This window comes from Helianthus annuus, chromosome 10 (assembly GCF_002127325.2).
Source record: "Helianthus annuus cultivar XRQ/B chromosome 10, HanXRQr2.0-SUNRISE, whole genome shotgun sequence".
Taxonomy (NCBI): domain Eukaryota; kingdom Viridiplantae; phylum Streptophyta; class Magnoliopsida; order Asterales; family Asteraceae; genus Helianthus; species Helianthus annuus.
In genome coordinates this window covers 68,446,688-68,462,028 of record NC_035442.2, presented here as the reverse complement: position 1 = coordinate 68,462,028, position 15,341 = coordinate 68,446,688, and the positions used below count along the sequence as shown (strand labels likewise).

The 15,341-nt window shown below is 35.0% G+C and overlaps 1 pseudogene; it reads left to right on the top strand.

Annotated features, from left to right (window-relative positions):
* Nucleotides 1-7,591: 7,591 nt before the first annotated feature.
* LOC110882353 lies at nucleotides 7,592-9,271 on the top strand (annotated as a pseudogene).
* Nucleotides 9,272-15,341: the final 6,070 nt, after the last annotated feature.

Below are 15,341 nucleotides of genomic sequence, written 5' to 3'. Positions count from 1 at the left end.
TTAAAAAAGTCAGAAGTCTTTGAGCTACTCCCAAAAACCTCTGACTTGGGGGGCTGATGACGGGGATAGCCCGAGACCAAATAAAATGACCAAGTATGAAAGCACCTAAAAGGTTAAAAGGTTCAACGCTTGAAAAAGCTGAGGAGATGGAGTAAAGCAACACGGGAACAGTAAACAAGTCACATCCCCAAACAGTCTCACCAACCACAGCCGTAAAAGCAACGAAGGTCCACAGAATGCACACTATTACCCGGCGGTCAAAAGGCTTCAACCCCCGAAAGGGTAAGCCCCTCATTGCAAGCTGGTTCACTAGTCAAATGAATACTCCTTTGGGACATGTCTTCTCCTATATAATGACACTTCATTTACTAACAAAGACATCCCGGATCAGACCTGTTCTCTCAAACCCTGGTCCTTTACATCGTACATTCACTTCACTCAAAGTGTACCTCATTCAAAGTGACATTACACTTATTCTTTCTGTTCCTCAATCCATTTCTGAACAATACTTCGGAACTGGATCCTCGAACAAGAAACATAAACTAGTGAACCTCCTTCCACGTCTTGCAAACGTGGGGGGACCCCACGACCTGCGTTAGGCAAAGTTAAACCCTTTAACCCTTCTGCCTAACCATCCCTGCCACTATCCTCGGTCTATATTTTGTTGTGTCAACAGTATACATTGATTAGCGTTGATGTATGAATAAATAACTACACATGTAATATAACAACGGGTGGGTCCACACGTTACACCAGTATATGAACTTAATGTATTAAATCGTATTTGATACTTATTTTTTATTATGTGCTTCACAATAATGTGACATTAATCCATGGACAATTTCAAACAATGCGGTAAAAAATTAGAATCTATCCATCAACCAATATTTTTTTTTTGAAAGGCCTCCATCAACCAATATTACTATAACAAATTTCTAATATTAAATCAGAAATGTATTATTCCAATATTAAAAATGAGAAAAATGTGGAATTTGCATGTAACCAAAATCGGTAAATTAGTCTTGAACATCATCATTAAAAAGCAAAAAAGGAAATGCGTGCGACAATAATACAAACTAAAAAGCAATAGCACTACTCAAGACATCATAGCTTAACAAATGGGATTGGTTTACAGATAATAACTAGGAGATTACTTACTATCTTATTAATATTAAAAGATCTTAACTAAATTATGTTAATCTTTTGTGGTTAATAGTATTAACTGTTTTATGTTTATATTACAAATCATTTGATTTAAACATATTGCTTATTGGTTGGTTAGAACTAAGATGATACAACTCTTTCAAAATAGATTATTTGATAGTCTTGAACTAATTTTTGTAAATCGTCTTTTTAAAAAGTTAATAAAAAGAATTATGGTGAAGGGAGTGGTTACTATTTGGAATAGGTAAACTCCTCATTCACTTAATCAGACAGTGTCACGTCAATTAACCTAATTTGTTACCTAATGCTTAAAAACGTTGGCAATGGTTTACCTATCCTGGATTAGGTAACTATTTTATTATTTTTTAATCAAACAACTTCACCAATGGTTCAATCTCTCTCTTGTTCTCCATCGGTAAAGGTTTACCGCTCAAACAACTTCACCGATCGGTAAACACCATCGGCAGCGGTGTTACCGATCGGTAACCCGCTTTACCGAGGTGTTTACCGCACCACTCCACTCACCCTTAAAACTAAAAGGTTAAAGGCCGTCAAATACTTTTGCCGGTGTCTTTTGAAGAACTTCTAGAAAAGATCTATAGATATATGAATGCAAGTTAAGAGAGAAAATTAATTAAACTTTTGGTTCCTGTGGTTTATTCATATTATGAATTTGGTACATTGTTTTTTTTTGAGTAAATTACAAGTTTTGTCCTTTATGTTTGTCCCAAAATTCAGGCGCTGTCTTTTACCTTTAAAATTAATGAGTTTTGTCCTTAATGTTGCAAAATCTTGCACGTTATGTCCTTTATAGCAAACCCAGTTAATTTTTTTGGTTAAATCTGATTACCCAAGGGTATTTTTGTCTTTTTACCTATTTATTTAATATTATTATTATTAAAAAATACTATTATTATTATTACTATTATTTATTTATATATATCATCATCTGATTCTCCTCTCTCTCTCTACAACTGCTTCTCTCTCTAGCTCTCTGTTTCTCTCTCGATCTCTACCACCATCAACCACTGCCTCAGCCACTATCCACCACTGCAACCACCATATATATATGTGTGTGTATAACACAACAATCGCCGACAAAGACAAACAACAATCGCCGACAACATCTCACCGGAGATTCTTCAAAATGATGTCTGGCAATTACACAACAATCGACCACCAGAACGTTTCTGGATCTGTACCTGTAAATCACCATTTCATCTTCTTCATTTCTGTCATTTCATCACTTTGATGCCAGATCTGAGCCCTAAAATGCCGTATCTGTACAGAGTATCTGTACACAAAACCTAGTAAAGCCAAACCAGACGGATCTACGATTATCTTGCAACAATGGCGTCCTCTGAACATACCGGTGACAACACCGCCAACGTGACGGCGACTTTGTGACGAAATCAGGGTTGATTGCAGCGATTCTTTGTGATGGAGAGGGGTTTTTGGGTGATTGATTTGGTTTAGGGCTAGGGTTTGTTTCGATATTTGCAGGTGAAGATGGAGATGGAGATTCATAATCTAAATCAGGGTTATGTTCATGGCGGTTGTTGATGGCGGTTGCTTTGAATGAGGAGATTCATGAAAATTAGGGCTTTGGATAGGATCGTTAGGATTTGTTGTATGATAATCAGGAGTTTGATGGCTGTTGCTTATGTTCATGGTGGTCTTCAACGATTTCCGGCGGTGGAGGTGACGACAGACGTGGAGGTGATGACAGACGTGGAGGTTCCGGCGGTGGAGGGACAGTTTTCCGGTGGTTGTGGCTGGTGACATAAAGGATTAGGGTAGATTAGGGTTTAAAACAAGGGGGAAAGACATGAGGGAGGTGTAATGACATTTCTACCCTCATGTGCCCTGCACATGACTTAATTTAACTGAAAATTATAACTGGGTTTGCCATAAAGGACATAACGTGCAAGATTTTGCAACATTAAGGACAAAACTCATCAATTTTAAAGGTAAAGGACATCGCCTGAAATTTGGGACAAACATAAAGGACAAAACTTGTAATTTACTCTTTTTTTTTTTTAGTTACACTTTTAGTCTGATGATTTTTTCACAAAAGAAATACGGTTTATTGGTTTCTAATATACAGTATATGTATGTATGTATATATATAAAACATTAAATTCTCTCGCTCTCTAGTTAATCAATTATCTATCATTTGTTTTCTTTCTTCTCCTATATCTTGCGAGTTTCCAGTATTTGAACTGCATATTCACCATATTCACCGACGACGTGCACACATTTTTTTCTTGCGAAATGCTTCATATATTACCTTTATTGAATTCCAGCTCCATTCTCATTCTATCAAGTAATATCAAGCCTTTTAGGAATTGCGACTCTATTGACACAAAAAGCAAACAAATATGTAGATAGTGTGTTTTATATCAACTACACATATAAAAACGTATTTATATTACCTGCTTATGTAATTAGTTTCTACATAAGGTACCTTCAAACTTTACAAAATTAAAAGTTAATACCCTAGAAGGAGATTTTAAATTATTAGTACTTAAATATGTTATTTTATGCAAATCACAGGGACTAACTATATAATTTTTTTTTTAGTCAGTTGATTTTTTTTTTTTTATAAACCGACAATATCATTCCATATGAAAAAGGGCAATACAAAGCAATGGCAGGTAGTCGGGCAACAAGTTGTGCCGCCACCCCCTTTTGAATAGAAAAACCAATTCTACTAAATACAAAGTTTGAAACCTTTAGCGACGAAGAATTACTATTAACGACTTTATATATGCACATGTATACATACCCAATGTTTTTTTTAATTATAAGGAAAAAAACATTGACATCTACTATACGTCACACACAGATATGTATGTGTGTGACGTGTAGTAGATATCAATTTGCATGGTGTTCATATGAGAAATCCATAGCATGATACAAAACAAACGCTTTAATACAAACACAATAACACTATACTCCTTTGTCTAGTGAAAATGAATTCTGTATGAATTTTTTTTATAAGTTGTCATTTTTGTTCTTGCAATTTGTAATATAGAAAAGAATACGGAGGCTGAGATGTGAAAAGTCAAAAGAATACAAAAGAACACTAACATAGATGATAGAAATAGAATAACGTTGATAATAACATGTTTTACCAAAAAGGTCTAAGGGGATTTGTTTGTGGAATGCTACACGCAGTCAGCCAGTCACGTGTGGCCATATTGCTATTTTATGTTGAACTAGTTGATTTTTCGCACCGCGTTGCGGCGGGGACCCAATGACTGCAAAACGTGTGTCAGCAACGGCAAATGGATACCGAATATCAAAACATAAAGAAAGCAAAATAAGTTGTTGTGTATACAAAACCTCATTCAAACGAAATACAGTTTACCTACTGTGTGTATGAAAAGTAATCTAAACGTTGCAGTTGCATTGCTACGTTGCTACATGATTTGATGAGCACGGTGCTAACCGGTACCGAAAATATCTTACCGAAACCCCAAAAGTGGGTACCGGTACCAAATATAGCTGGTACGGTATGGTTCAGTACCGGTCGGTACTGATATGGAACCGGTATTTGTGGGTGAAAACCGGTGCTGAACCGGTACTGAAAATACACCCGGTTTGGTAAATCTGACACCGGTACCGGTACCCAATACCATTTGCTCATCACTTAGTGATGTGAGTATTCATTCAATTCTAATTTTAATATAAAAATAAATATCGTTACCGAAATCCCTAAAAGTGGGTACCGGTACCGAATATACCTGGTACGGTACAGTTCGGTAACGGTCGGTACTGGTATGGAACCGGTATTTGAGGGTAAAAACCGGTGAATACCGGTGCCGAACCGGTATCGAAAATACACCCGGTTTGGTAAATCTGGCACCGGTACCAGTACCCGTAATATAAAAATAAATATCATTACCGAAATCCCCAAAAGTGGGTATTGGTACCGAATATACCTGGTACGGTACAGTTCGGTACCGGTTAGTACATGTATGGAACCGGTATTTGAAGGTAAAAACCGGTGAATACCAGTGCCGAACCAGTACCGAAAATACACCCGGTTCGATAAATCTAGCACCGGTACCGCTACCCAATAGCATTTGCTCATCATTTAATGATGTTACTGTTTATTCAATTCAAATAAACTCGAATTTATACCGAAAAAACTTTAACATAACGAAAAAAATACAAAACTTGAATACCATTTTAACTAAAAAAATAAAAGAAAAAAAATTACTACAATATAAAAACCATAAAAAAAACAAAGAGGTAATACATTAATTCTTATTATATAATAATAAACCAAAAGCTACAACCTTCTAAACTAAGGATACAACTAACTAAAGCATAAAACATCAACTAAGCTAAATATACAAAACTATATGCATAGAAATGTTACAAATTTATATTATATAAATTTTAATATTTACTGTTCATTCAATTCAAATTTTAATACATAGTTCGATAAATCTAGCACCGGTACCGCTACCCAATAGCATTTGCTCATCATTTAATGGTGTTACTGTTTATTCAATTCAAATAAACTCGAATTTATACCAAAAAAACTTTAACATAACGAAAAAAATACAAAACTTGAAGACCATTTTAACTAAAAAAATAAAAGAAAAAAAAATTACTATAATATAAAAACCATAAAAAAAACAAAGAGGTAATACATTAATTCTTATTATATAATAATAAATCAAAAGCTACAACCTTCTAAACTAAGGATACAACTAACTAAAGCATAAAACATCAACTAAGCTAAATATACAAAACTATATGCATAGAAATGTTACAAATTTATATTATATAAATTTTAATATTTACTGTTCATTCAATTCAAATTTTAATATATAGGTAATTTTAATTTAATATATAGGTAATTTTATCATTTATTTTTTGATATTTTTACTTCTTGGTGTTGCGGAAGTATAATAGTATACTATTCTACAAAATCTTCTTATACTTTGTTATAAAACTACTACTATATATTCATCACTTCACATTCACTCGGGCATCTATATATAATCTAAAATTTCTTTAGTTACATGTTCTATTTTAAAATCAACATTTATGATGTTTTAAATACAGTACTTAAAATAATATTAATTAAAATAATCTATAATTTACACTACTATATTAAAGAAACTGGGTTTTTACCCTTTTGGTCATTTTACACACGTATAAATTTTATAGCATTACGTACAAGAGAGTACAAGCTGTTTTAGAGGGGGTAAACTTGTGCATTTTCCAAAAATTTAAGACATTTAACCATCATCCCTCTTTAAAGCAAAGATGCTGACTCCGATCGTTTCTAATCGGTTCAGTTCCTTCAAGCCTGCTTCAATTCATGCTCAATTAATACATATAGAGAGAGAATCAGGCATAAATTGCCAGAAAGAGAATGGGTGGAACGAGAACAAGCAAGGAGAGGAAGGGACTTTGATGGTGGTGGTTCGATTAGGCGCCAGAAGGTCGGATGTTTTAGGTTCCGGCGACACTCTTCATATAGAGAGGCACGAGGCCATGCCTGCGGAAATCACTATCTCCACTGCTGTTACATTTCCAAAACCAAACCCTAGGTCACTCATCGCTTCTGTATTTCACCATCTTCGACTCATCGTCAAGCAACCATGGGTTTAGGTAAGGTTAACCTTCACAATCTCTTACTTACGTCTTTCAATTCCTGTCAGCTTATGTTATTAATTTGGTTATTGTAATGTTTTGGTTGATGACTCATGAGGTGAGATCACTCCTTTGTGATCAATGTTTGATGGTTTTACTAGATCACAAGGTGATATTATGATCCGATATCACCACTGCTATAAACAGTTGGACACTTCATGGTTTATAAAAGCCAAAAATGATGCAGATTCGCTTATCAATTAGTAGCATCCCGCAACTGCTCGATTCCTGCTTTTTCAAGTGCGTCTTATACACTATGTTGTTTATGCAAAATCAATATTTGATTCTTCCATTGGTTATGCAATTTTTAGTCTTAATTTTGTTTGTTGATCGGACGCTGACTTATTCACTGGCGAGAAGACTGGGGGAGAGGAATGTTTTGTCTACTCCATTCTTCAAAGCAATTCGGTGAGTTGTTTGAATTGGGTTTTTGTTTGAAGTATTATTTACAGGTAACAAATGAATGTTTGTGGCTAACTCGATTGTGAGGTGTTATTGGTTCGGTCTGTTGCCGACCCGTTCCTTTATTTTCAGGTAACTTCTTAATAGGTGCAATCTTCTCAAACGACCCCTATGTAAATTGAAGGGTCCTTCCACATCCCCTCATTGCCCTGGGTTTTAATTCCTATTTGAATGCCAAAATTGAAGCGTCGTGTGATCAAGGAACCATCATCGCTGCCGTCACACCATGTCCGACCACCAACAAAAACCGCAAAGCCACCATTCACCACCGGCAACAAGCGGTCACATCAACGTATTTTGGGACGACGGTATGCTGGATCACTATACCGGAGAAGGAGTATTCGACTCCGGAATAAAACCTGGGTTTCTGGAGGTACTCAAAAAGCACCTCGAAAACTCCGATAGGGACCAAAACATGCTCTCCATTCTCAAACGAGGCCCCATTTCCCCTTTTCTTTCCTGGCTTTCTTCCAGTGCTGCCACCGTCACCGAAATACTCTCCTTTCATACTCAAGGTCAGCCTCCTTTTTTACTACAATTGAAACCTTAGCTTTCTGAATTTGGTATGGTTAATATATGGTCAGGTTTTACAAGCATACACTTTGCACCTCCTAACCCAATTTAAGAACTTATCTAACTCCATTAGGTCTCATTGTGATTCTTATTGCATAAATATAATAAGATCACCAACATTTCTCCTTCATTTTAGTGTAATCTTTTAATTCATATAACAAAATATAAATAAAGATACAAATGGTGTGACGACATATGCCTGATAATAATGAAACAGAATATATCGATTCCCTAATCGAAGCGAAAAAAAAAGGTGGAAAGATGATCTGTAGTGCAACGTTTCTGAATATCGGATCATGGAATGCTGCACTGCTAGCTGCCGGCACGACACTTTCAGTAATGAAATATACTTGACGGGCACGGTAAAATATGTTACGCACTGGTTAGACCACCGGGTCATCACGCTCAGCCTACTCAAGCTGATGGCTATTGCTTTCTAGACAACGCGGGTCTTGCGGTTCAATACGCTTTGGATTCGGGTTGCAAAAGGGTTGCGGTTATTGACATTGATGTTCATTACGGGAATGGAACTGCAGAGGGATTTTACCGTTCTGATAAAGTTCTTACTGGAGGTATAAACGAGCTTGGTGAGGGAGCGGGATTTGGGTTTAATTTAAATGTACCTTTACCAAATGCAACAGGGGATATAGGGTATAAGTGTGCGATGACCGAGGTCGTTGTCCCTGCTGTTAGAAAGTTTGATCCTAATATGATGGTATTTGTTGTTGGCCAAGATTCAAGTGCTGTAAGTATGTCTTCATTTTTAAACTTTTATGAATAGTTAACACATTAATTTTTATTACAAAAGTAACGCTATTATAAGAATGAGATATACTTGAGCCCCAAACCAGACCATGAACTAGATAAATATTTCATTTTGTTTCAAAATTTGCAATGCAAACCTTAAAAACTGTCGATAATCTGGTTTTGTTGAACGTTCAAATTATTAGAAACGTGAACTTAACGGAAAATAGTTGTTTCAGTACGGTTTCGTTTAGGGGTGCAAACAAGCCGAGCCCGGACTCAGGTCCGAGCTAGGCGTGGTTCGAGTTGTGTTTCTAAAGCTTGAGCTAAGCTCGTGGGTCGTTTTGCATGCCTAACGAGCTTGACATGCGAGGCTCAATGTTGGGCTCGATAAACAAACGAGCTCTATTTTAGGCTCAAGCTCGGCTCGGGCTCGATAAGGCTCCGCTCATTTCGAGCTTTCTCTCGAGCCGATAGCTCGCGAGCCGCCCGGCTCGTTTGCACCCCTACACATAAGTGAACATTATTAAAGTCGATGATGATATTTTATAAATTAGCATATAAGCACAAATCATTACAAAATGATTACCACATTAGCATAATTTTAAGTTTTAAAAAATTGTTTTTGTTTCATATCGATCAGGTATAGCATAAGGATTGCCAATGGATCAATGGAATCCAAGGCTGAAGCCTGAGTTCTTTCTTCACATAAAGGTACTAAAGTTTTGTTCAAGTTTTTGTCAAATTTTATTGTTATCTACTTTAATAGGCATAAGTGGCCACACCCATGTCATACTATCATGTTTGTTGTATTAACTTTTGTTATGAAATGGAAATGTCATGTTTGGACTTCGTTATTCTTTATTACTGAGTGAATGTTGGATAAGAGAACGTTAGAACCTGTATGGGGCAGGGGTCGCGGATTTTCCCTTTGTGCAATATTACCCATTTGGAAAGAGGCTTAACCCGCCACAAAGGGCGTGATCGAGGTCGCCAATTATAAAAAAACAAATAAAATAAATGGGACAAACGGGTCACACGAACACATTATGTTTAGCTAAATATGTTATTGGGTTTGACCCGAACTTACCGAACCCACAAAATAAAAACCATTGCTGATATAAGATTATGTGTTTACTGATAGTGTGATACCAATAGCATCTTTAAATTATAAATTATATAAAAATGGGTATAAATAAATCAGTGGTAATGTTTGATAGGTGTTATAAACATATTGCATACATCTTCTTTATCTAAATAAAAGCAATCACCAATAAAGTATCACGAGCAGCTCAATTTTTACTCCACGGTGCTTTTTCTCGAAATATAACACTAGGAGTACTATTGAACTTGCATTTTTCAATTTTGTGTCATATGTTGATTTTAATTTATATTTTATCTCAAATTGAGTATATCCAAATAAATAACTTACAAATGGGCCAAGTTGGAGTTTACCAAAAGTGGAGTTGCTTTGTGTCCCGATTCTATTAGTTTTTTGCACGTTTGGGTCTTACGTTTGGATCTTAGAACATGAGAAAGTTGTAAGGACAAAATGGTCAAAATCATTTTTTTGTTATTGTATGACAAGAAGAAACCCCCCTAATTTTTGTACGAACATAATCTTTATAATACTCTAATATTTTTTATTTAAAAAATGCATCATAATATTTAATAATTGCAATTTTTTTAAGTAAAAAGGAATAACATGAGAGAATGCGTCTACATAAAGGTTATATTATCATATATATCGTCTTGTGAATTATTCATAACCATCTAAGCATCTTAAGTATCATGACAGAGTGGCTTCGCTTAGGTTACACCATCTTACTATCATATGAATCATTGATAAACATTTACTCAAATAGCACATAGGTTTACTTATGCCTTTTGACTTATCCATGTCATCTAATAACAATAATAACAATAATAATACTGTTAATAATTATAAAATAAGAGACAATCATAATAATTGTATATGTCACCTAATTTACTATGTGTTCTTAACCATATTTTAAAAATACTCAATAGTTAATGTTACTTAGTGATATATTGTTATACATGTTCCTTACAGTATCTATGGTTTCTAATATAACATGACATTAAATTATATTCTAACCATACATCAATTAAAGGACATTGATTCCAGACCCTAACTACATATTTACCTTCATAAATACAACTTTAATGATGTTTTTAATTCTACTTTATTATATTAATGTGGCTATAATTGTTATGTCCCTTTGTATGCAAACCCCTAACTTCTCGGTTTCACTCTAAAAAGTAAGTGACTTATCATTTTCCCATAACAATCATCATTTAATTTTGTGTTAATTAATGTTGTCCATTCCAAAAGACCATCTAAATGGCTTTATAAATCTTTGCCCATAGCTCTGTCTACACGTGTGGCCATGGCATAGGAGGACTATATTAAAGCGGTTGAAAAAAAATTAAAGTTTTTTTTAATACCGAAATCTATTTTTTAATACGGGATTCACATTTATAGATATTTATAAATATTTTTTAACAGTTATAAATATTTATAAATATTTTTTAATACCGAAAAAAAGTAATGTTTTTTAATACCCAATTCACGTTTATAAATATTTATTGAAAACATAAGATGTTTTAAATATTGGGTGGATAAAGAGTGTAGGTAGTTCGTGGCGAACCAAGCATATGTAAATGTTGGTCATTTTGGTTAAGGTCAAATCAGGTTTGCATTAGAATGTAATATACACTTAGGATATGTCATTTTGGATAAGCACAATATTGGTTATCATTTTTTAATCAAATGGTTAAAGTTTATAGTTATGCTGGTAATATATGTAGAGTGCTGAATTCACCTGTCATGTTGAAGTCAAACGCATAGGCAATAGCCAAGAGTGGTTCAGGCTGACATGTGGCGGTGGGAAGTGCATGAAAGGTGTGGGGCGTGAAGACAACGATATGTGGTGTGATGGGTGCGAAAACCCCGTTGTCTTCCCGAGAGCAAGGTTTGTTTCTAAAAATGTTTAGTTGTATTAATTTGTAGCCATTCTCATGCAGGCTTATAACTGAAAATAAATTACAAACCTTGCACAGTTTCAGGCTAGAACTCGAGGTGTTTGACTCAACAGCCGAAGCTGTCGTTGTCTGCTTTGAAGACACCGCCCAACGCTTGACAAAGACCACTGCTCATAGTATACTCACAACAGAGTCTGGCATGTCACGCGTCTACAATCTTTATTCCACTGACATACAGGATAAGTTCACTCCGGTGATGGTAAGGAACGCTGATGGAAGCATTTCTAACACTGGCGAGTTGTTTGCACTCTCTTATGGGCAGCACTCAGACCCTCCAGCTTGATTCGTGTACGTATTATGATCATGGCCATTTTGAATCCTTCAACTGCAAGAATGTCCTGCTAGATGGGGATGGTTGTAAGCCCTTTGGTTCTTCCACACCTCCATCGATCCCTGCTAAAGACAAGGGGGGTGCTACCCATACCGACACCAGTTAAGCGCGTTGAAGCGATCGTAAGGTATATATCGGCTTACACTTTATTCGTGCCCTGTTTAATAAACCATTTTAATTAAAGATGTGCTATTTACCTTTCTACTCGATATGAAATGTTATTTACATACTTGGTATATGTTTACTCTGTTTTAAAATTAGGAGGCTACAACAGTCGGAAACTTGAGTTCGTAAATATAAAAGTGCCTTGTTCTACATTAAAAAAAATAGGAATAAAAAACTTGGTAACGCATCACTTCGAATTTGTAAAGACATGGGAGAAGTTGGCTTTTGAAAAAAATAAACTTGGTGTCGTTATAAATGCAAATGCAAAGTGCGAGAGTTTATGCGTTTTTCATTTTTCTGTCTCATGTTTTTTTTCTTGGAAGACATCTTTTTTCACTTCTTTTTCGCCGGCAAGTTTTGCCAAGTAAACAACTTATGGTCCATGGTTTAATAAAGTTTAAGCACACCCCTTTGTCTTACATGTTATGCACCGGCCGTGTCAGACGTCTTACCACGAACAAACAATAGCTATTATGCATGCCGTGCATCGCACGGGCTTTCTCCCTAGTCTAATCAAAATTTGACCAATTAACTTACTGAATACTAATTAATGACATTTATATTATATTGTTTTTAACAAATATAAGGTATAATTTAATTAATGATATAGTGAAAGGTTTAAATGAAAAATTTTTTTTGTAAGAACAAAAAACAATAAGTTTCAACTAATAACAATGTTTAATTTTACTTTATTTAATATTTGCATTTAATTAAATGTAAGGGTATATTCGTAAACTTACATAGATAATTAATTTCTAGTCTTTCTTTTTAATAACTAACTACATTAAATTTGTAACTTATTTTCAAAATATATATTTTTTTCAAAAAATAAAAAAAAATAATTTATAATGTAGGACAAATTACTAGGTGTGTAGGATAAATTACGAGTTGTGTAAGATAAATTTAAGTATGTGTAGGATAATTTTCGAAATATAGGATAACTTTTTATATGTGTAGACAATGAAAATTAGTGTAAATAAAAATAGTCTTTATAAATAATTAATTACTTAAAGATTGTAATAAATGAGATGAAAGAATGACTGATTAGTATTTTACAATTGTACCATTTGTTATTTTTCTTCTTAATTAAATTCTTTTCTTCTGAAACAAACCTCCCCTTATATTATATTGTTTTTTAAAAAAAATTTAAGGTATCATTTTCATATGTTCATGTATATTAATAGTGTAATGTAATGTAATGTAATAACTACTTTAAAAGAGTTAAATGCTATTTTAGTCCCTGTGGTTTTGGTCATTTTGTCAGTTTAGTCCAAAGGTTTCATTTTTAACCTGTGGGTCCAAAAAGGTTTCATAGTTGTCATTTTAGTCTACTGGGTTAACTTCATCCATTTTTTTGTTAACGAGAAGGCCAATTCGGTCATTTTGTATGGCTGAATTGCCCTTTAGTTTAAAAGAATTATATATAAAATGACCGAATTGACCTTCTCGTTAACAGAAAAAATGGATGACGTTAACTAAGTGGACTAAAATGGCAACTGTGAAACCTTTTTGGACCCACAGGTTAAAAATGAAACCTTTAGACTAAACTGGCAAAATAGTTCAAACCACATGAACTAAAATGGCATTTAACTCAAAAATCAAGAATCACTTTATATTCGTGAAATTTGCTAGATTTTTTTTAACAGAGTGCAATTTTCCAAGTAATGAGAAAACATCTTGTGTTCAATAGCTCAGTTGGTCAGCTGGGCTGGTGTTCTCCTTGGAGACGTCGGTTCGACTCCCAGCTGTAGCAAAACGTGCGGGACGTTCCAATGATGGGTCGTTTCCTACCGAGGCATGGTTCGATCCGGAGGGCAACCCGGTTTTACCCAGCTGTTACCCCAGCAAGGTTCTTGTGTGAGGGCAGTATGGTTTTCGGGCGAATGTCAGTTTGCACGGCGGCCGGGGCCCGATAGAACATTGCGTCCGGAGGCGGGGTTGACGGGGGATTGCCTTTGACAAAAACCCGATGACCACTAGATCCTGTACATAGAAAGTCACCCTTAAAAAAATAGTGAATACAAGTAAGCGAGTAACCACTTGTGAATTCAGTGGTGCGTCTGAATACAATGACAAATCAAATTCTAACCTAACATATTTTAACTAATAAAAAAACACAACTACATAAAAAAATTCTTCAAGTAGATCAGCTGGTAAAAAGCGGTTTTCAATGGTTGATATAGTTTTCAATATTTTAGTCCAACTTCCCATCCCTAGTGTATGTGTATGAAGATAACGAGATAGTTGAATGGTCATGTGTTAAGGGTATACCCACTCGGTAAACTCATGCGGTACCGATTCCAACTCCACTGTCAGTTTTGTTTACCGAGCAACTTTACCGAATTGGGGGTTATTTCGGTGAGTGCTCACCAATTTAGTGAGAGCGAGAGAAGGAGGAGAGAGATGAGTATGTGGTGGGTTCCATTCCTTCTCAACCAATCACACATTTTTCATTTTTTTTAATAGTTTACCTAAACCCCATTAGGTAAACCACAACCAACGTTTTTGAGCATTAGGTAAACAATTTAGGTAAATTGACGTGACACTGTCTGATTGGGTGATTAGGGAGTTTACCTTTCCAAATCCACGTGTTTAACAACTCCCTTCACCCTAAGGTTAGATTATGGTTTTAGTCCCAACGTAGAAATATATTAAGTTCTTGTGAAACAAAAAATAAACTATATACTTATAAAACCAAAAAAGTTAAATAATATAGGGTTATTGGATTTTATCACCCATAACTATTGGCTATTGGCCGCTATCTCCCCCAACTATCACTTTGACGCCCGCCACCCCCAACTTAACACTTAGTGTGTTCTGTCACCATGTCGTTAACTGATCACTAACTTTTGATCATGTTACTATACTTTTAGGGTGTCCTAAGATCCCTAAAACCTTCTTAAGATCCCTATGACACCCCCAAAATAATAGTAACAAGATCAAAAGTTAGTGATCAGTTAACTACGTAGTGGTAGAACACACTAAGTGTTAAGTTGGGAGTGACGAATGTTAAAGTGATAGTTGGATTTGACAGCAGCCAATATCCAATAGTTGGGAGTGATAAAATCTAATAACCCAACGATATAAAATCCCAAACCCTTATTCCCTCTAGCAAATAAACTATATACTTATAAAAACAACAAAAATTAAACAATATAAA